Source organism: Ochotona princeps, chromosome 22 (genome assembly GCF_030435755.1).
Source record: "Ochotona princeps isolate mOchPri1 chromosome 22, mOchPri1.hap1, whole genome shotgun sequence".
NCBI classification, from domain to species: Eukaryota; Metazoa; Chordata; class Mammalia; order Lagomorpha; family Ochotonidae; genus Ochotona; species Ochotona princeps.
This window is the reverse complement of record NC_080853.1, coordinates 5,985,855-6,001,423: the sequence shown is the minus strand read 5'-3', so window position 1 is coordinate 6,001,423 and position 15,569 is coordinate 5,985,855. Positions and strand designations below refer to the sequence as shown.

General features: G+C 46.0%; 1 protein-coding gene across 3 annotated transcripts in view; it reads left to right on the top strand.

Moving 5' to 3' along the window:
* The window catches only part of TSHZ2 (teashirt zinc finger homeobox 2), a 708,208-nt gene that overhangs the window by 52,662 nt on the left and 639,977 nt on the right, over nt 1-15,569 (top strand). The window lies entirely within an intron of this gene.

The window sequence follows — 15,569 nt, the reverse complement described above, 5'->3', positions numbered from 1 at the left end:
GACTCATTAAGGTTTCATTTGATTTTGAAGATCACCTAGTCATATCTGCCCTAAATATTTTCAGGCCACAACTGGTTCAAAAATGTTTGGTGCTCTTGGCTCCTGACTACCTGCTATGTGTTTTGGGACAGATTTAGAACCAGATTCTGGGTAAAATTTATGAATTCTGGTTTCAGAACTGGTTGCCCTCTGCCTTCCACCCCAGCTCCTTGAAGCTGCCTTCCTATCTGCTTCTTAAACACCCCAGTAATGAAGTCACCAGTATTGTGAGGTAGAACCGGTTGGTAAAGGAGGGGTGGCTTTAAAGGGCTACCAACTAAGAAAAATGTATCAAATTGTGAACAAGTTTGGAGAAAGGGAGGGAAGAGGCCCCTCATCACCTTGTGGAGTGCCATAGCCCACTTCTACCATTGTAACAAAATAACAGGTAAGAGTGAATGGGCAGTTGACTCACATTTCCAGAGGTGGATACATCTAGGAGCTTGGTGCCAGCATCTGTCTGGCATCTAGTGAGAGTCTCTTTGCTGTAGCCCAGCATGGTGGAGACCAGAGCATGGTGACATTTAATATTTATTTACCTAAAATGCAGTGTTACAGAGAGGTCTTCTGTCTGATGGTTCAGATGGCTGGAGTGGGGCCAGTCTAAAGTCAGGAGCCAGGAGCTTCATAGGGGTCTCCCATGTGTGTGCGGATGCCCAAGCACTCAGGCCATCTTGCTGCTTTCCCAGGCACATTACCAGGGAACTGGATCAGAAGTGAAGCAACCAGAATTCAAACAAGGACCCATATGGGACACCAATGTCATAAATGGCAACTTAACCCACTATGCCATAGCCCCGGCCCCTATCTCTTCTCCTCTTCTTATAAGATCATGGATGCTATCACAGGAGCACCTGCTTCATGAACACATCATGAACACGTGACCATATGAAGTTGGGGATTAAGTTTCCAACCCACATGGTCATCATTGGCCAGCATTGTGACACAGTGATCTGAGCACATTGGTTCAAGGCCAAGTACTCTGTGGGAGATCTACTTGGAATTCTGAGCTCCCAGCTTTGGCCTACTCTAGCCCTGGCTATTGCAGGCATTTGTGGAGTGAACCAGCAAATCTCTCTCGTTTTCTCTCTTCTCTCTCTCTTGCATGTACCACCCCCCCAACTGCCGCAGCCCCCCCTCCCCACACACACACTTGCCTTTCAAATAAATGAAATAAATCTTGTAAAAAAATGAAGGAAGAAATAAAACATCTTCAAGTTTCCAACTCACGAATTTCTGGGAGAAACACTCAAACATGGGGCAGCAGGTAGAAGGATAGACTCACAGGATTAGTTAGTGGTCAGGTCCATCTCCTGGGATGGGGATGGGGTATTCCCTGCACTCTGAGCAGTGTCTTACCAAGGGATTGTACTCATTGTTGTAGGAGTGCATTCTTTAAGCCAGAGGTTGGTAAGGAGTCCAGAGTCTCACATATCCGGCACTTATTTCGTGGTTGCTCCTCCATTTTGGGGAAGCTTCTTATCCTCTGGCTCCAAGTGGTTAACCATCATGTTCATTTCAGCCAGTGGGAAGAATTAAATGGAGAGGCAAGGTCAGGTTACTGCAAGCCCTTGAGTTCCAGGGACCATTGATAAGACATCTTCAGCTTCCGCCTCCAGTGCAGATGGCCAGCCAGCATCTTTCAGAAGGCTGTGATCTCAGATCCTTGCCTGCAAATACTTACTGCACTTTGAGGAAAGCACACTAGTTGTTGTTCATGTGCATTAATGTGTGTGAACAGCACTGCTGAGTGCTGACATGACAGAGAAGAGCAGCAGGCAGATCCTCCCATCGGGGGCTGGCTCTACTGCAAACCAGTGGGGAATATTTTCCAAAGGTGGTTGGAAACTGTGGCAACTGTTGGGAAAGAACAAAAACTCAGAATGCTAATCTAGAATACAGAAAGAGAATCTTTAGATAGATGGCTACCAATGCTCTTTGAGAGAGCGTTGTTATAAAGCTGACCCCTGAGAGGTGAGTCACATGAAACTCAAGCTGAGAAGAGCACTAGACAGCAGGGAAAACTGAAAGAGCCACAGCTGTGCACAACAGTGTGGACACAGCTGAGTGAAAACAAACTCTGGGGTTGTATATGCTGTGATGTCATTTCTACAAAACTCATACTCAAGCAAAACTGAGTAACGTGTCTTTTCAGGATGTATGCATCTGAGATAAAATAAAATGCAGAAGGGAAAGAGAGTGGAAAATGCAAAGTCCTGAATGTATCCTTGAGAGGAGGAGGGAAGGAGAAAGATAACAGAGAATACAAGAAGCAGTTCAAAATCCCAAGTAGGTTTGGGATGTAGTTTTGTGTTTATTCTTCCTGATGTACTTTTGAATATATCAAATGTTGGTTCATAGACAACACTTTGGCCGAGATGCCTGCTGAACCCAGACGGGTGGTGTAAATCATGATGTGACTTTGGAGGGTCCATGGTAAATAGTCGATAGAGCACCTGACCCACCAATGAAGGCTGCACCTGTGGTCCCCACTCGCAGTACCAGTAGACTGATATACTGAAGCATCCAGGATCTGTGGAAACCTGGCACTTGGTACTTTTTTTAAAGGGTTATTTTATTTTTATTTGAAAGGCAAAGTTACAAAAAAACAAACGAACAAACAAAACAAAACAGAACAAAAAAACCCAAAGAGATCTTCCATCTGCTGGTTCACTCCCCAGATCATTGCTCTGGCCAGAGCTGTGTAGATCTGAAGCCTGGAGCAGGGAGTTTCTGCTGGGTTTCCCACATAGGTGTAGGGTTAAGGTCCTAGGACCACACTGTGCCTTCGCCGGCTGTAAGCAGAGAATTGGCCTGGATGTGGAGCAGCTTCCTCTGCAGGCAGACGCTTAACATTTAGCACTGATTCTGATACTTGGCATTTTAAAAGTAATATCCCAGTCTTCAAATTGCTGACAATTATTCCCAATTTTGAAAACTCTGTAGGGGTGAACAGTACCTTTTGGGGGGACATGCTGAACCTCAGAAGCAGGCAGATTTTATTGCTGTCACACTGCTCTGCTCTGATGGCAGGCAGGCAGCTCCTCCAGACTGTGTCATTTCCTACCTGTCATTGTGCTGGGGCCCACACATCTCTCACCTGTGAGCTCTCACCTCTAAGTTTGGAACGTGTGAAGGTGGTGTGAACATAGCTTGAATAGGGCAGGCAGTAGCTTGCTTGGTGCCAGTGCTGGGGCAGCCATCTCTCACAGGGGCCCTCACCCAACTTTGCAGGCCCACCTTTTCGAAGTTCTTGGGGAATAATGAACGGGTCTGTCCAAGACCAGGCTGCACACATTCATTTCCTGTTGTCACAGTTGGGATGTGGACAATTCTCAAATTGTAGAAGGACAACACTGGGTGTGATTGGGTGGCAGGTGGAGGCTAATTCCCCCCAGTCCCAGCAGAATTCTCTCACCAAATTTCAATAACTAATAGCACTGCACCTGAGCAGCTCTGCCTTGCCGTGCGCTCCCACCAAGACAGCTGTAAACAAAGCCGTGCACCGAGCGTCCCTTGTGAATTATGAAATGTATGTGTTTGAGGCAGGGTGTGGCAAAGGGTGTAACAAACAGGAATTTGCAAGACATGCCCTTTACCAAGAGCCGGGATTTGTGGCCACTATTTTGGTTTTTATTAAAGCATAATGCTCACAAGCAGGAGAGGAGATTTGTTATTCTTAGGACAGTTGCACAGCAAAGCATGCTATTGTATAATCTGGCATTTTCCCCACGAGGGAGCTATGGCACATTACTCACGAGTGACAGAATCAACGAGCTTCATCTCCCAGGAGGCTGCTGCATCTGTTTAAAGGGAGCAGGCAACACTGGGCTCCGACCCCACCCCAGCCATCGTGATGGGTGTGGGGTGAAGGTGAGCAGCTTTCCAGGCACTGAGGCTGTGCTCAGACCCGGGCCAGGGAGGGAGGATGGAGGCTCACTGTGCACTATGACAGGCCCACAGGAGAGGGGCAGGGGCCTACAGTGCCGGAGGGAAGTCCTGATTCTTGTCATGCCACAGTTTTGCTGAAGGGCTGTATACGTCTGAGTGAAGAGCTTGGACTTGGAAGTCAGTTGGGGTTCATTCAAATACAATTCTAAGCTTACACTGAGTCATCTTGTGTCTTGGCATGTCTTTGAACCTTGGTTTTCTCTTCTAAACAGTGAGCATAATAATGCTTGCATGAGAAAATCACCATCAGGATAAAAGAGACCAAGATTTTCATGCATTCACTGCTTTCCAGGCAAGTAGCCAAGATCCAGTAACCTTTGCTGTAATAGTCAAAGATCAAAGGAAATGAGCATCTCTTCTGTACCTCACCAAACCATTGTGAACTAAAATAAGACTGTGGATAGAGAAACACTCAGAAAATTTCAAAATGCAATATTCATGTAAAGTCATGGAATCAATGGAAATATCAGTGTAAATAGTTACAGTGTTTACTGTGCTGATCTTATGAAAATAGAACAAAATGATTACACACTGTAATTACAGCCAGTTAGTTACATGGGGAAGCAAATTAATACTGCTTTAGCACAAAATAAAAGTTAAAAAAAATAGGAGAGAGAAACCTTGGGAACAAAACATCCAAGAATCCAGCCCATTGCTCTTTGCTCATGAGATGAATGTGTGTAGGCTGGGCAACCTAGTTGGAGATGTCAGCGTCAGATGGAACATGCCTGACATGCCTAAGTCTCCATATCTTTGTCTCTAAAATGGGCATGGTAATAAAACCTAACTCCCAGGGTGGTGACAAAGAATGTAGAAATGCTTGTGAAATGTCTTGGGGGCTGAATCAATAATTATCACTACCCTTGTTAATAAATAATTGAGATGATGTTTGTGCAAGTGCTCCTTCAAGTCTGCCATAAACATTGGGTCATATAGGGTCACTTAAAATGTTGATGTTGGGTTTGGCTTTGTGGCTTAGCAGGTAAAGTATCCTTGTATCACCAGCATCCTATATGGGCAAGTTTAGGTACCAGGTGTTTCACTTCTGCTGCAGCTCCCTGATTAATGTCCCTGGGAAAGCGATGGAAAGTTGCCCAACTACCCTATACCCTTGTGGGAGACCTGAATGATACTCCTGCCTTTGGACTTGCCCAGCTCTCACCCAACTCCAGCTGTTGAGGCATTTGGGGAGTGAATCAGTGGATGGAAGACTCTCTAATTGCATATACATATATATGTATACATATATGTGTGTGTATTTTAAGAATTTATTTTTCTTGGAAAGTTAGATATATAGAGAGGAGCAGAGACAGAGAGGAAGATCTTCCATCTGATTCACTCCCCAAGTGGCTGTAACAGCCGGAGCTGAGCCAATCTGAAGCCAGGAGCCTGGAGCCTGGAGCCTCTTCTCGGTCTCCAACATGGATGCAGGGTCCTAAGGCTTTGGGCCATCCTCGACTGCTTTCCTAGGCCACAAGCAGGGAGCCGGATGGGAAGCAGAGCCACCAGAATTAGAACCAGCGTCTGTATGGGATCCCGACATGTGCAAGGTGAGGACTTTCGCTGCTAGGCTATAGCACTGGACCTAGAAATAAATATAGTTTTTAAATGTTGCTACTAATAGAATCTTAGTGTTGTGAGAATCACTGCTGTCACTGAAGAATTCAGCATGACATAGTTTGGCTTCTGGACTCCACTGGGGAGGTCCTGAACAGGCTGGTGACATCCATTTATAACTGCAGAGACAAGGAGGGCTGTCTGGAGATCTTGAATCATGCAGGGGTAGATTTCTACAAGCCAAAGGCCCTGGGCTGATGTTTGTTTTACACTCTGAGAATCTGTGAGTATTTGAATTCTTGGTTCCCGAACTCCAACTTGCTCAAACACAGTTTCTGATGAGAGTCCAGATGATGCTGGTGCTGCTGGCCTAGGGCCGCAGTGCAGAAGGCCTGTCCTGCAGCCTCTCCTGACTTCAGTGTGGACATATTCAGGACTGGCAAGTCAGCAGCTGTGGAGGACACATGAGGAGCCCTAAGCACACCTAAAGGCTGATCACAGTTGTGACAACCAGTAATGTGCCCAGAGTTTGCCCTCTGCAGGGTGACTGCCCCTGGTTGACAGCCTCTGGTGTCGAGTCAGTCTAAGTTCAGCCGTGCAGTGATGCCATGCAGCTTACTGTCCCCTCCTAGGCTTCTTCATGTGTCATGGGTGCAAGAATGCCAAGGGCCCAAGTTGCAGTTAGGACAAACAATGGGAATAGCATTTAGTACTGTGTCTGGAACTCTCTGAGAAGCTGCTCGGTTGAGTCATTACTGTTTTTATTATTATTATTATTATTATTATTGGTAAGGCAGATTTATAGAGAGAGGAGAAACATTACTGCTAAGCCCATCATAACTGATCTATTAGAGCAATGATTTTTGTTTTTTCCTGTCTAAAAGTTTTCATATAGAAATCATCAACTTGGGTACTGGCTGAAGTAGAATTTGAAAACATACTAGGAATAACAATTTCTAAAAGCAGTTTTAAAAAATGTCCACTCAGAGGTTGGCGTTTTGGTACAGCAAGTTAAGCTGCTGCCTGGGATGCCTGCATCCTGAATTTGGTACCTGGGCTGGATTTCCAGTGTCTCACTTCCTATCCAGTTTCCTGCTTATGTGCCTCAGAAACAGCAGATGGTAACCCAACTGCCTGGGTCCCTGCCACCCATGTGGGTAATCTGGAAGGTGACCTGGCTCTTGGCTTTAGCTTGGTCCAACCCTGATTTTGCAGCATGTAGGAAGTGAGCCAGTGGATAGAAATCTCTTTCTCTGTCATTCTACCTTTCAAATACATAAAAATAAACCAAAAAAAAAAAAAAAGCCGCTACAAAGGACTCCAAGCCACAGGCCCCCTGCAGCTTTCCCAGCCCAAGGTCCATGTGCCTTGTAGGTAAGTACCCCTCAACCCTTGGCTCGAGGGTAAGGCTGCCAAAGCCTGCTCGGCCCCGGGGAACTCACCCTCTATTTGAGTGGTACAGATCAGAGGGAGGAGTATATATTTCAAGATTCCCTCTTGCAAACAATGATGATCACACCCATGCTTTTCCAAGTTTGCTCCAGAAGTGAACTTCATGAAGAATGTGGAGTGCTGCCTTCCCTGCTCCCAGTGAGTGCTGCAAAGGAGTGATGTGTGCTGGCACACACAAGGGATCACAGACTTCCCTTTGCCTGTCAGCTCCTGAAATTACCCAGCAGCCCCAAAATGAATTTCCACTAATCTGACAGTTTTGCCTCCCCTGATGTGATGCACTGTAAATTCAGCGGTCAGTAGGGACAGTTTAATTGCAGTTAAGCCTGTGCTGTTCATGGTGGCATTGAAAACAGCAGTGTGTAATGTGGTTAAACTTTCCAACTCTTTAGGCCCAGATGGGTGGGTGGAGCTCTTCTTTTTTTCTGGAAACTTTCTACCTGGGAGCACTTATTAATTAAGCTTTATTGGCTAAGTAACTTTAATTCTTCCACTTTTGGGATTTATAGATATTAGGATCAAAACTAAAAACAAATCCCTTTAGAAGGCAGAAAGGTTGGAAATATCAGATGAAATTGATGGTGAGTTAAGAATGCCTCAAAGACTCAAGAAACAAAGACATAATGATAAATGATGTCGTATTTTCGGAATCTCTATAGCATGCTGGCCAGACCAAAAAGGAGGGACAATTTTAAAAGTATGTCTCAATAATTTATTTCTTTTTAAATGAAAGATTTACTTATTTATTTGAAAGAGAGATATTTCACCTGCTCATTCATTCCTCAAATGGCCACAGTGACCCGGGCTGGGCAGAGGGCAAAAGCCTGGAGCCAGGAGCTTCTTGCATATGAGTGCAGAGACCCAAGCACTTAGGTATTTCCTGCTGTTTTCCCAGGCACATTAGCAGGGATCTGGGTTGGAACTGGAGCAGCCAGCACTCAAACTTGCACCCATATTTGATGCCAGATCTCAGGAAGCTGTTATGCTCACTATCCAACAATGCCAACCTCTCAGTAATTTATTTCTGTACTTAGACAAGTATTTCTTGATTGTACCAGAGAGAAATACATTTAGTGGGGAGCATTTGAGCCATTCCTGGTTGGGACTCTTAGAAATAGTTTTATGAGCCTTCCTGGAGAAACCTTGTGGACTGATGGATTCATTTTGTTTCCATGGTGACTAGCAATTCAGACAATTTTTATTGTATTTATCTGCCATCCAGCTGTCTTCTCTAATGAAATGCCTGCTGAAGGGAGGACATTGGTCCAAGGCACTGGTTAAGATGCAGTATTATGGATTCAGAGTACTTGGGTTCAGTTTCTGCCCCCAGCTTCCTACTGAGGTAGACCCTGGAGGCAGTGGTTACAGCTGTAGCAGCTGGATTCCTGCTGCCACTCATGCGGCCGACCTGGATGAAGTTCTGGGCTCCAGTTGCAGCCACATTCCGCCCTGGCCATCACAGGCATTTAGGGAGTGATCCATCAGATGGGCCTTCTTTCTCTCCCTATCTGTGTTTCTCAAATTCATATATATATTTTTTCATATATATATATATATATATACACACACACACATACACACACACACATACATATACCATTTTTTTGCTGTTCATCTGTTTTCTTAAGATGATTCTTTGTATAATCAAAGTATGGATCCTTTATCACACATGTCCTTTATATTTTCTTACTATAGCATCATTTTCCTATTTTTTAAAATTTTGAGCCTTTCCTATTTTTTCAGTTGTGTTGTTGGTGTTGGGATTAAGAGATCTATCTACTTTTGGTTGTTTTAGAAATTGATTTTTCTCATCAACTGAAATAAAATGAACTTTAAAACCTCATTATACCTATTCCAATTAAGAAACCGAGATATTTATCAATAAGTGGCCATCTGTGATGATTCCTTAGTAAAGAAATTTAAAAATATTACTTTCCATGATCCTTATTCTATGTATGAAGGCACTTCAGAGAGCTCATGGAAAAATAGATTTAACAATAGAATAAAAAATTTTGGTGAAAAGAACTTTGACATCTGTGTTTCCTAGGGGATCTTGAAAAGTGCATGGAAAGTTATAACCCAAAGAGTATGCAGAGATTTCTTTTTTTTTTTTTTGCATCAAAATGTACTTATCTTTGTGAAGTTTGAAGCACCCTGATATTTCTAAAACCTTCCTGTTAACTACAACCATATCTGAGACCCATGACCCAGGCAGTTGTAAAAGCAGGAATTGTACTAGATTTCTCTGTGTTCCTGTCTGCTCCTCTCTGTCTATATATGTGGGTCACTCCCAGTTAATGAAACGCCTTTAAAATCTAGGACCAGAATCAGGTGAGAGATGAGCAGACAGGCAGTGGAGATGTGAACTTCGAGGGCTGTGGGAACGAATCCTGTATTTACACAGTTTAAGGAGCAGACACACACATGATTCTGAATATGGAGGACCTCCTTCAAGTTTATACCTCCCCTGCCTCTCAGCCTCACCCTAGTCCTGGTGCTGACCTTCGGGAAAGGAAAGGCAGGGCCTGGAGGGAACCAGGGGTTAACCAGCCCAGAACTTCCCTTATGTGGATGTGTTCAAATGACCTGAACATTTTTTTCATTCTGACACTGCAGATCTGAAATAAGGCTCAAGATTCTTTCGCTCTAACAAGCTGCCTGGTGATGCTAATGCTGCTGGGCCATGGGTCATGCTGTGAGTAGAAGGAGCTAGAACACACTAGCCTTCTCTAAAGGAGTCCTGCAACTCCATCAGCTGCCACAGAAATTCAGACCCAGAGTGCCCAAATGTCCCATTTTATTAAAACAGGCACAAAATCCTGAGATATAATATGAAGTGTCCTTTACTGTTAAGTGTTGTGCCACATAGTGTTTACAAGTCATTATGAATTCAAATGAGGCAGTCCAATAGCCACATTTTTTTTTTCCTGTGGGAAATTGGCTTATCGCTTTGGCTGTCAGTCACATTTCAGGAATTTTCCTAAACACAAAGAAAATGAGCAAAGGTTTATCAGGATCTCAAAGCAAGTCAGTATCCACACCAAAAATACTAGCCTTGAGACAGGATATAAGGCAAAGCTCTGCTGAGCTTGGTTTGATTTCTGGGGTGTCCTACCTACACGGACAGGCAGCAGGAGGACTCATGCACTCCGCTGTGCTCCTCTTCCCTCCTCCTTGTGCGTCCTGTCTCCACTGCTATTCATGTTTATTGCATTTTGTTTGCTCCTCTCACTCTTCCTTCGTCCCACCCCCTCACATGCCCAATGCCCTCGTCAATGGAAAGCTGTTTTCCTTGTCAGCCCAACATCCTGTTTTTCCCCCTCCTGCTATTGGCCCACTTCCCTTTGGTTATTCACTCTCCCCACACTTCCATCTCCAGTCCATGTTGCATCCAGTGGCTCCTGGCCCGGCCTGGTGCTACAGGTGCTCTGTCACCTAGACTTCAGGGATTGGCTCTGGAATAGCACAAGCCTCTGAGCAAGGCTGACTTGTCTTTTTGCCTTGTTTGGGTTTTTGGGAAAAGGGAACTTATTCCTGGGGAGCTGACATGCCAGTGAGAGTATTGGCTAACATCTTCCAAGTGTCAGCTTCTCCACGTACCGCTTTAAAACCTTGCTTTTATTTGATTTGATAAAAAATATTTTATTTCCTTATGATCCTCACAACAGTGCTGTTCCGTCGGTCTGCTCATTGTCTCCATGTCTCAATAGGGAAACTGAGGTATGGAGTGGTTAAAGGAATATGCCAGAAGGCACACAGTTTGCCAGGGCAGAACGAGGCCTTGACGCTGTCTATCTGGCAGCAGAGCTAAGCTCTTGGCTTCAGGATCCTCTCATCCCTTTTTGACTGTGTGGACAAAAACAACAGATGAATACGTTGGAATGCTCCCTGACTAACACACTGGCTTTGCATGCTTCTTAATTCTTTTAAAACATTTTTCTTTTTAATATTGTTTACATAATGGAGAGGGATGCATGCCTAGGCGGGCCTCTTATTAGGGTGGGGAGGGTCAGCTATGAAGGAAAGTGGGTGGGACAATTGCAGGGTGCTCCTTCCTGTTAAGCCACATCAGCACCTCGGGATAGGGGACACTTATTTGATGACACATTAGAGACTCCAATGTGGGGAAGAATGTTCTAAGGTTGTTACTTGAGTGGTTTTGATAGTTCTGAGAAGTTTTATTGCTGTAAGGTTGCAATAAGTCTTTGCGAGGTCTATTGATAGAGTCTATTTTAGTGCACCCACAGACCTAGGAACATGCTAGAAAGCTTGGGCAGGGAAATTGTCCAACCCATTCTGCTTTCCATCCCCTGACAGGGCAGTCAACATCCACTGCTGTCCTGGATGAGCTGATCGTCATTTCCTCCATGTGTATCTGAGCATGTTGTCCACTGCACAAGCATCAACTGAGGCCCAGTCCCAATATATGCACTGCAAGATTGGACAACACGTCCTTTTCCCCTGTGACCTGGGTCTGAGTCTGGCAATCCAGTTGGGGAGCCCTCTAAGAAACCTTGTCTGGAATGACCTCAGATTTGACTCTTTGTATGCATCAGCCGGTGCAGGGTCAGGTTCAGTCTGTTACCTGCACTAGCCAATGCATACTGGTGAATGCAGTTGCCTGGTCAGTTCCACCTCAGCTCCATACCTCATGTAAATCAATGGGTGCTGTGGCCCAGCTCAGTCCGGCCCACCAGTGGCCCAGTCTTCATGCACGCAAATGGGTACTGTGGCCTAGTTAGGGTGACCCTCAATAACCCCCACCAGGCATGTCTGCAGCCCTTGTCAGCCTCTGCTCTGCAGCCTAGCCATAGCCCAGCCCACATCCCATCTGGCTCTCAGGTGCATTCATGGGTACTGTGGCTTAGTTCAGCCTGCCCCACCCCCAGACCTGGCCCTTATATATGCCACCAGATGCTATTGTCATGTCCAGCCTGGCCTGCCCCTAGCCCTGGTTCTTGTTCTTGCCAGTGATAGGTACAGCCTAGCATAGGAGTACCCACAGTTCTCCTGCCAGGCCTGCTTCTAGCCCTGGAACTTGTGCCTGTCGGGAAGTATTATAGTCAAGCCTTATGTGATTCACATCCAATCTTGGCATTTCCCAGCTGGTACCATGGCCTAGCCCAGCTGGGCTATACTCATTCTGGCTCTTGTGTGCGCCAAAGTGTATGACAACCTAGCCCAGCCTGGCCCGACCCCAGATCCAACTCTTATGCTCATCCATGGCAGCAGCAGCCCAGCAGGAAAGTTCCAGAGGTTCCCCTACTTGGCCAGCTCCCAGTCCTGGGTCTTGGGCATGCCAGAGGGTGCAGAGGCCAGATTTGATATGGCCCACCTTCACCTTGGCATTTGCTATCAGGTGCTGCAGCCTGCCTCAGTCCAGCTTGCCTCCAGTGCAGAGCTCTCATCAGTAGATATAGGCTTGCCTACTGTTACACCAGCCCTCATGTGAACTGGTGGGTGTTGCAGTCCAAACTGGCCTGGCCTGCACCCCATCCTGGCTCTCAGGCCAGTGTGTGCTGTGGGCGTTCTCAGCCTGACCAGCCCTCAGATGCAGCCTATACTTTGATCGAAGAATGCTGCAGCCCAGCTTGGTCTACCATGCTCCAAGTCCCAGCTCTAGCACTCACCAGCAGGAGCTGTGGTCTGTCAGGAGAGTTCTCCAAGTTCCCCTACTGGGCCCATTCATAGCCCTGGATCTTGTGCATGCTGATAGATGCTTCGACCTAACTGCACATAGTTTCTACTTTGTCTTAGCTCTCATGAGTGTGAGCAGCTTCTGCCCCCTGGCCCAGCCAACCTGTCCACAGACCCAGCCCACATAAATGCTGATGAGTGTTGTAGCCCTGCTTGGCCTGGCCCAACCTTAGCCTGGCTCTTGTGCTCCTAGAGGGAGCTGCTGCCTAGTAGGGGAGTTCCCTACCAGGCCTGCTCCCCACTCCAGATCCCACATGTGCTGATGGGTATAGTGGCCCTGCTTGGCCTCCTTGCCTTTGCATGTACTGGCAGGTACTGTAGTCTAGCCCTGCCTATCTTCCTTCCAGCCCTAGCTCCTGTCTCAGGTGAGTTCTTGCCAGGAGAGTTCTGTGGTCCAACCTGACTGAGCCCAGCACCATCTCCAGCTTTCCACATAGATCAGTGGGTACTGTGATCCCATAAAGGCAAGCCCATGAGTCCCCTACAGAATCTGTCCCAAAAAACTTTCTCTCACATTCTGGTGGATGCTACAACCCAGCCTGACTTCGACCAGTCCCTGCTCTGACACTTGTGGGTGGGTGGGTGCTGTGGCCTAGCCCAGCCAAATGTGCCCTCCAGCCTCAGCTTTTGTGTGTGCCAATGGGCCATGAGCCAAGCCCAGGTCTCCCATGTGGGCAGATGCCTTGACCTGACCCAGACATGACCTCAGGTTCCCGTTGTCTAAATCACTCCATCTCAGCAATCTTACCCACCTGCAGATATGGTGCTCTGATCTGTGGAAGACCCTACTAGTCATTCCTTCACTGTCAAACATGCCCTCAACCACTTCTACTCCAGTACATCCCCAGTCCCTCTACCCCTGGCATATGCAGCCCCTTGCCTGGGGGGCTGGAGTGTTGTGTACCAGCCTGGCATTCTTTGCCTTCTCCACATATCTTTAAACAAATGAGTAAGCAATTGCACTGTGGTACTGGTGTAGTTAACACAAATTTGGCATTATCCAGGCCCAGAGTGCCTGCCAGCTACTGTCTGCATTTCTCCCAGTGATGTAACATTTGCCTAGGTGCAAGGCAACCAAGGCAGTTGCCTACATCTGGGATAGGTTCAGTTCTAAACCTGCAGTAAGCAGTTAAATTCTTATGATGGATGGATCTCAAGTTTGAAACGATGTAAGAGAGGCCTGTGTCTGAACTAACTTCCTACTTTACTTATATTTCAGTATCTTAGCAGAGCCATTACACAAAATTGATCCCTCAGCTTTAGGAAACAGGATGTGGCTGACACTGCTAAATGCTATTATATAATGTACCCATATTTGTCACTTTTGTCTTGACATCCAGCCCAAGCTTCTCTGTTGCTAATAAAGCTCAGTTTTGTTTTGGGTGGGAATATGCTGTAACCAGGCAATAATAGCTGGAATGTAAGTATTTTTTTTTTTTTACCATGTTTGCAGCATGATTCTGTCTGTAACAGGAATTCTGCACATTTAATAGAGGAAGACAGTGGGTTGCAGTTAGAATCAGTTGGTCAAGTCATCACTGTTCTGGAACTTTTGTGGCCGCAAAGAGGCATGAGGCTCCTCTGCCAAACTAGAAGTAGGACAACAGGTGGGCAGGACACCAAGGTGGCTAGGACACCATGCTGGGCTCTGGTTCCAGATTTGCAGCCCCAGAGGATTTATTTTATTTCAGTGGCTCAAATGTTGTTTTCTTCCTCCCTCACCTGAACCCTGAAAGGACTGGTGACCGGCATTAGTGGGTGGAGGCAAGAAACACTGCTTAACTTCCTCCAGGGCAGCCCAGCAATCAGGAATCATTTGGCCCTATAGGTCAACAGTACAGAGTTGAGAGAATCTGGCCAGTATCTCAGCAAACATTCAGAAAATGTGAACAACCTGAGACCTTCTATAATGTAAACTCCAGAATGGTGGGGTTGCTTGTCTGCTTTGTTTCCTGCCTGAACTTGGAGGTGAAATCAGAGCTTGACACACAGTAGACACTCAGTGAATATGTGTGAAATCGATGGAAGAATGCTCCTGTGACCTAACCATCCTCCTCTGGTTGCTGTCCGTGTTGGTCTCTGTCCTGACATACAGACAGTGCTAGCAGATGTCACCGTGGCACCTGCCACACTGATGGAAGAGAGGCAAGGTAGAAGGAATTGTGATCTTGCATGGCGTTCTTGGCCACTGGCCTGGACAGCGGGTCACTGTCAGTGTGTCATGACAGAGCCCCAAACAGGAAGCAGCCAGGACACCATGGAGACAATCTCTCAGGCACAGCTTTCCTGAGCACCATGCCATGCATCATCCCCTGATGACCCCCACCCCTTTCTGGAGCATGTTATGTTCTTTGAAAAAACTGCTTCCCACATGGTGAGCCCCTCTTCCCCATAACCTGCAGATAATGGCATTTCTGATGGACAAGCAGGACAGTTTGTCAAACCCTTTAAAGGAAACAAGCTGATTGGTTAATTCATTTCTAATGGCTCTGCTTGTGATCAAGTAGGCTGAAATAGACATTTTTTTTTCTAGTTTGGAAAATAGCATATTTAAGAAATGACGCTAAGTGATCTAATTAAAGCAGAAGTATCATGCCATTATTTATTTATTTATTTATCTTTCTGTCTTTGAAAGTGCTTGATAACTAACCAGACTTACCGTGACATGAATTTTAGAAGGCTATTCCAGTAAAACAAAACAAAACGAAACAGAAAACAAAACCACAAGCAACTCCTTTATTTGGGACAAGCTTTTTGAATACCCATAACATGATCTGGGGGTGTGAAGAGATTAAGGAAAGTTTGGCTCTGTGTTCTCATGGGACACACACCATCTGGAATTATGGATTTGAAGTGTTTGTTCCTCGGACAGT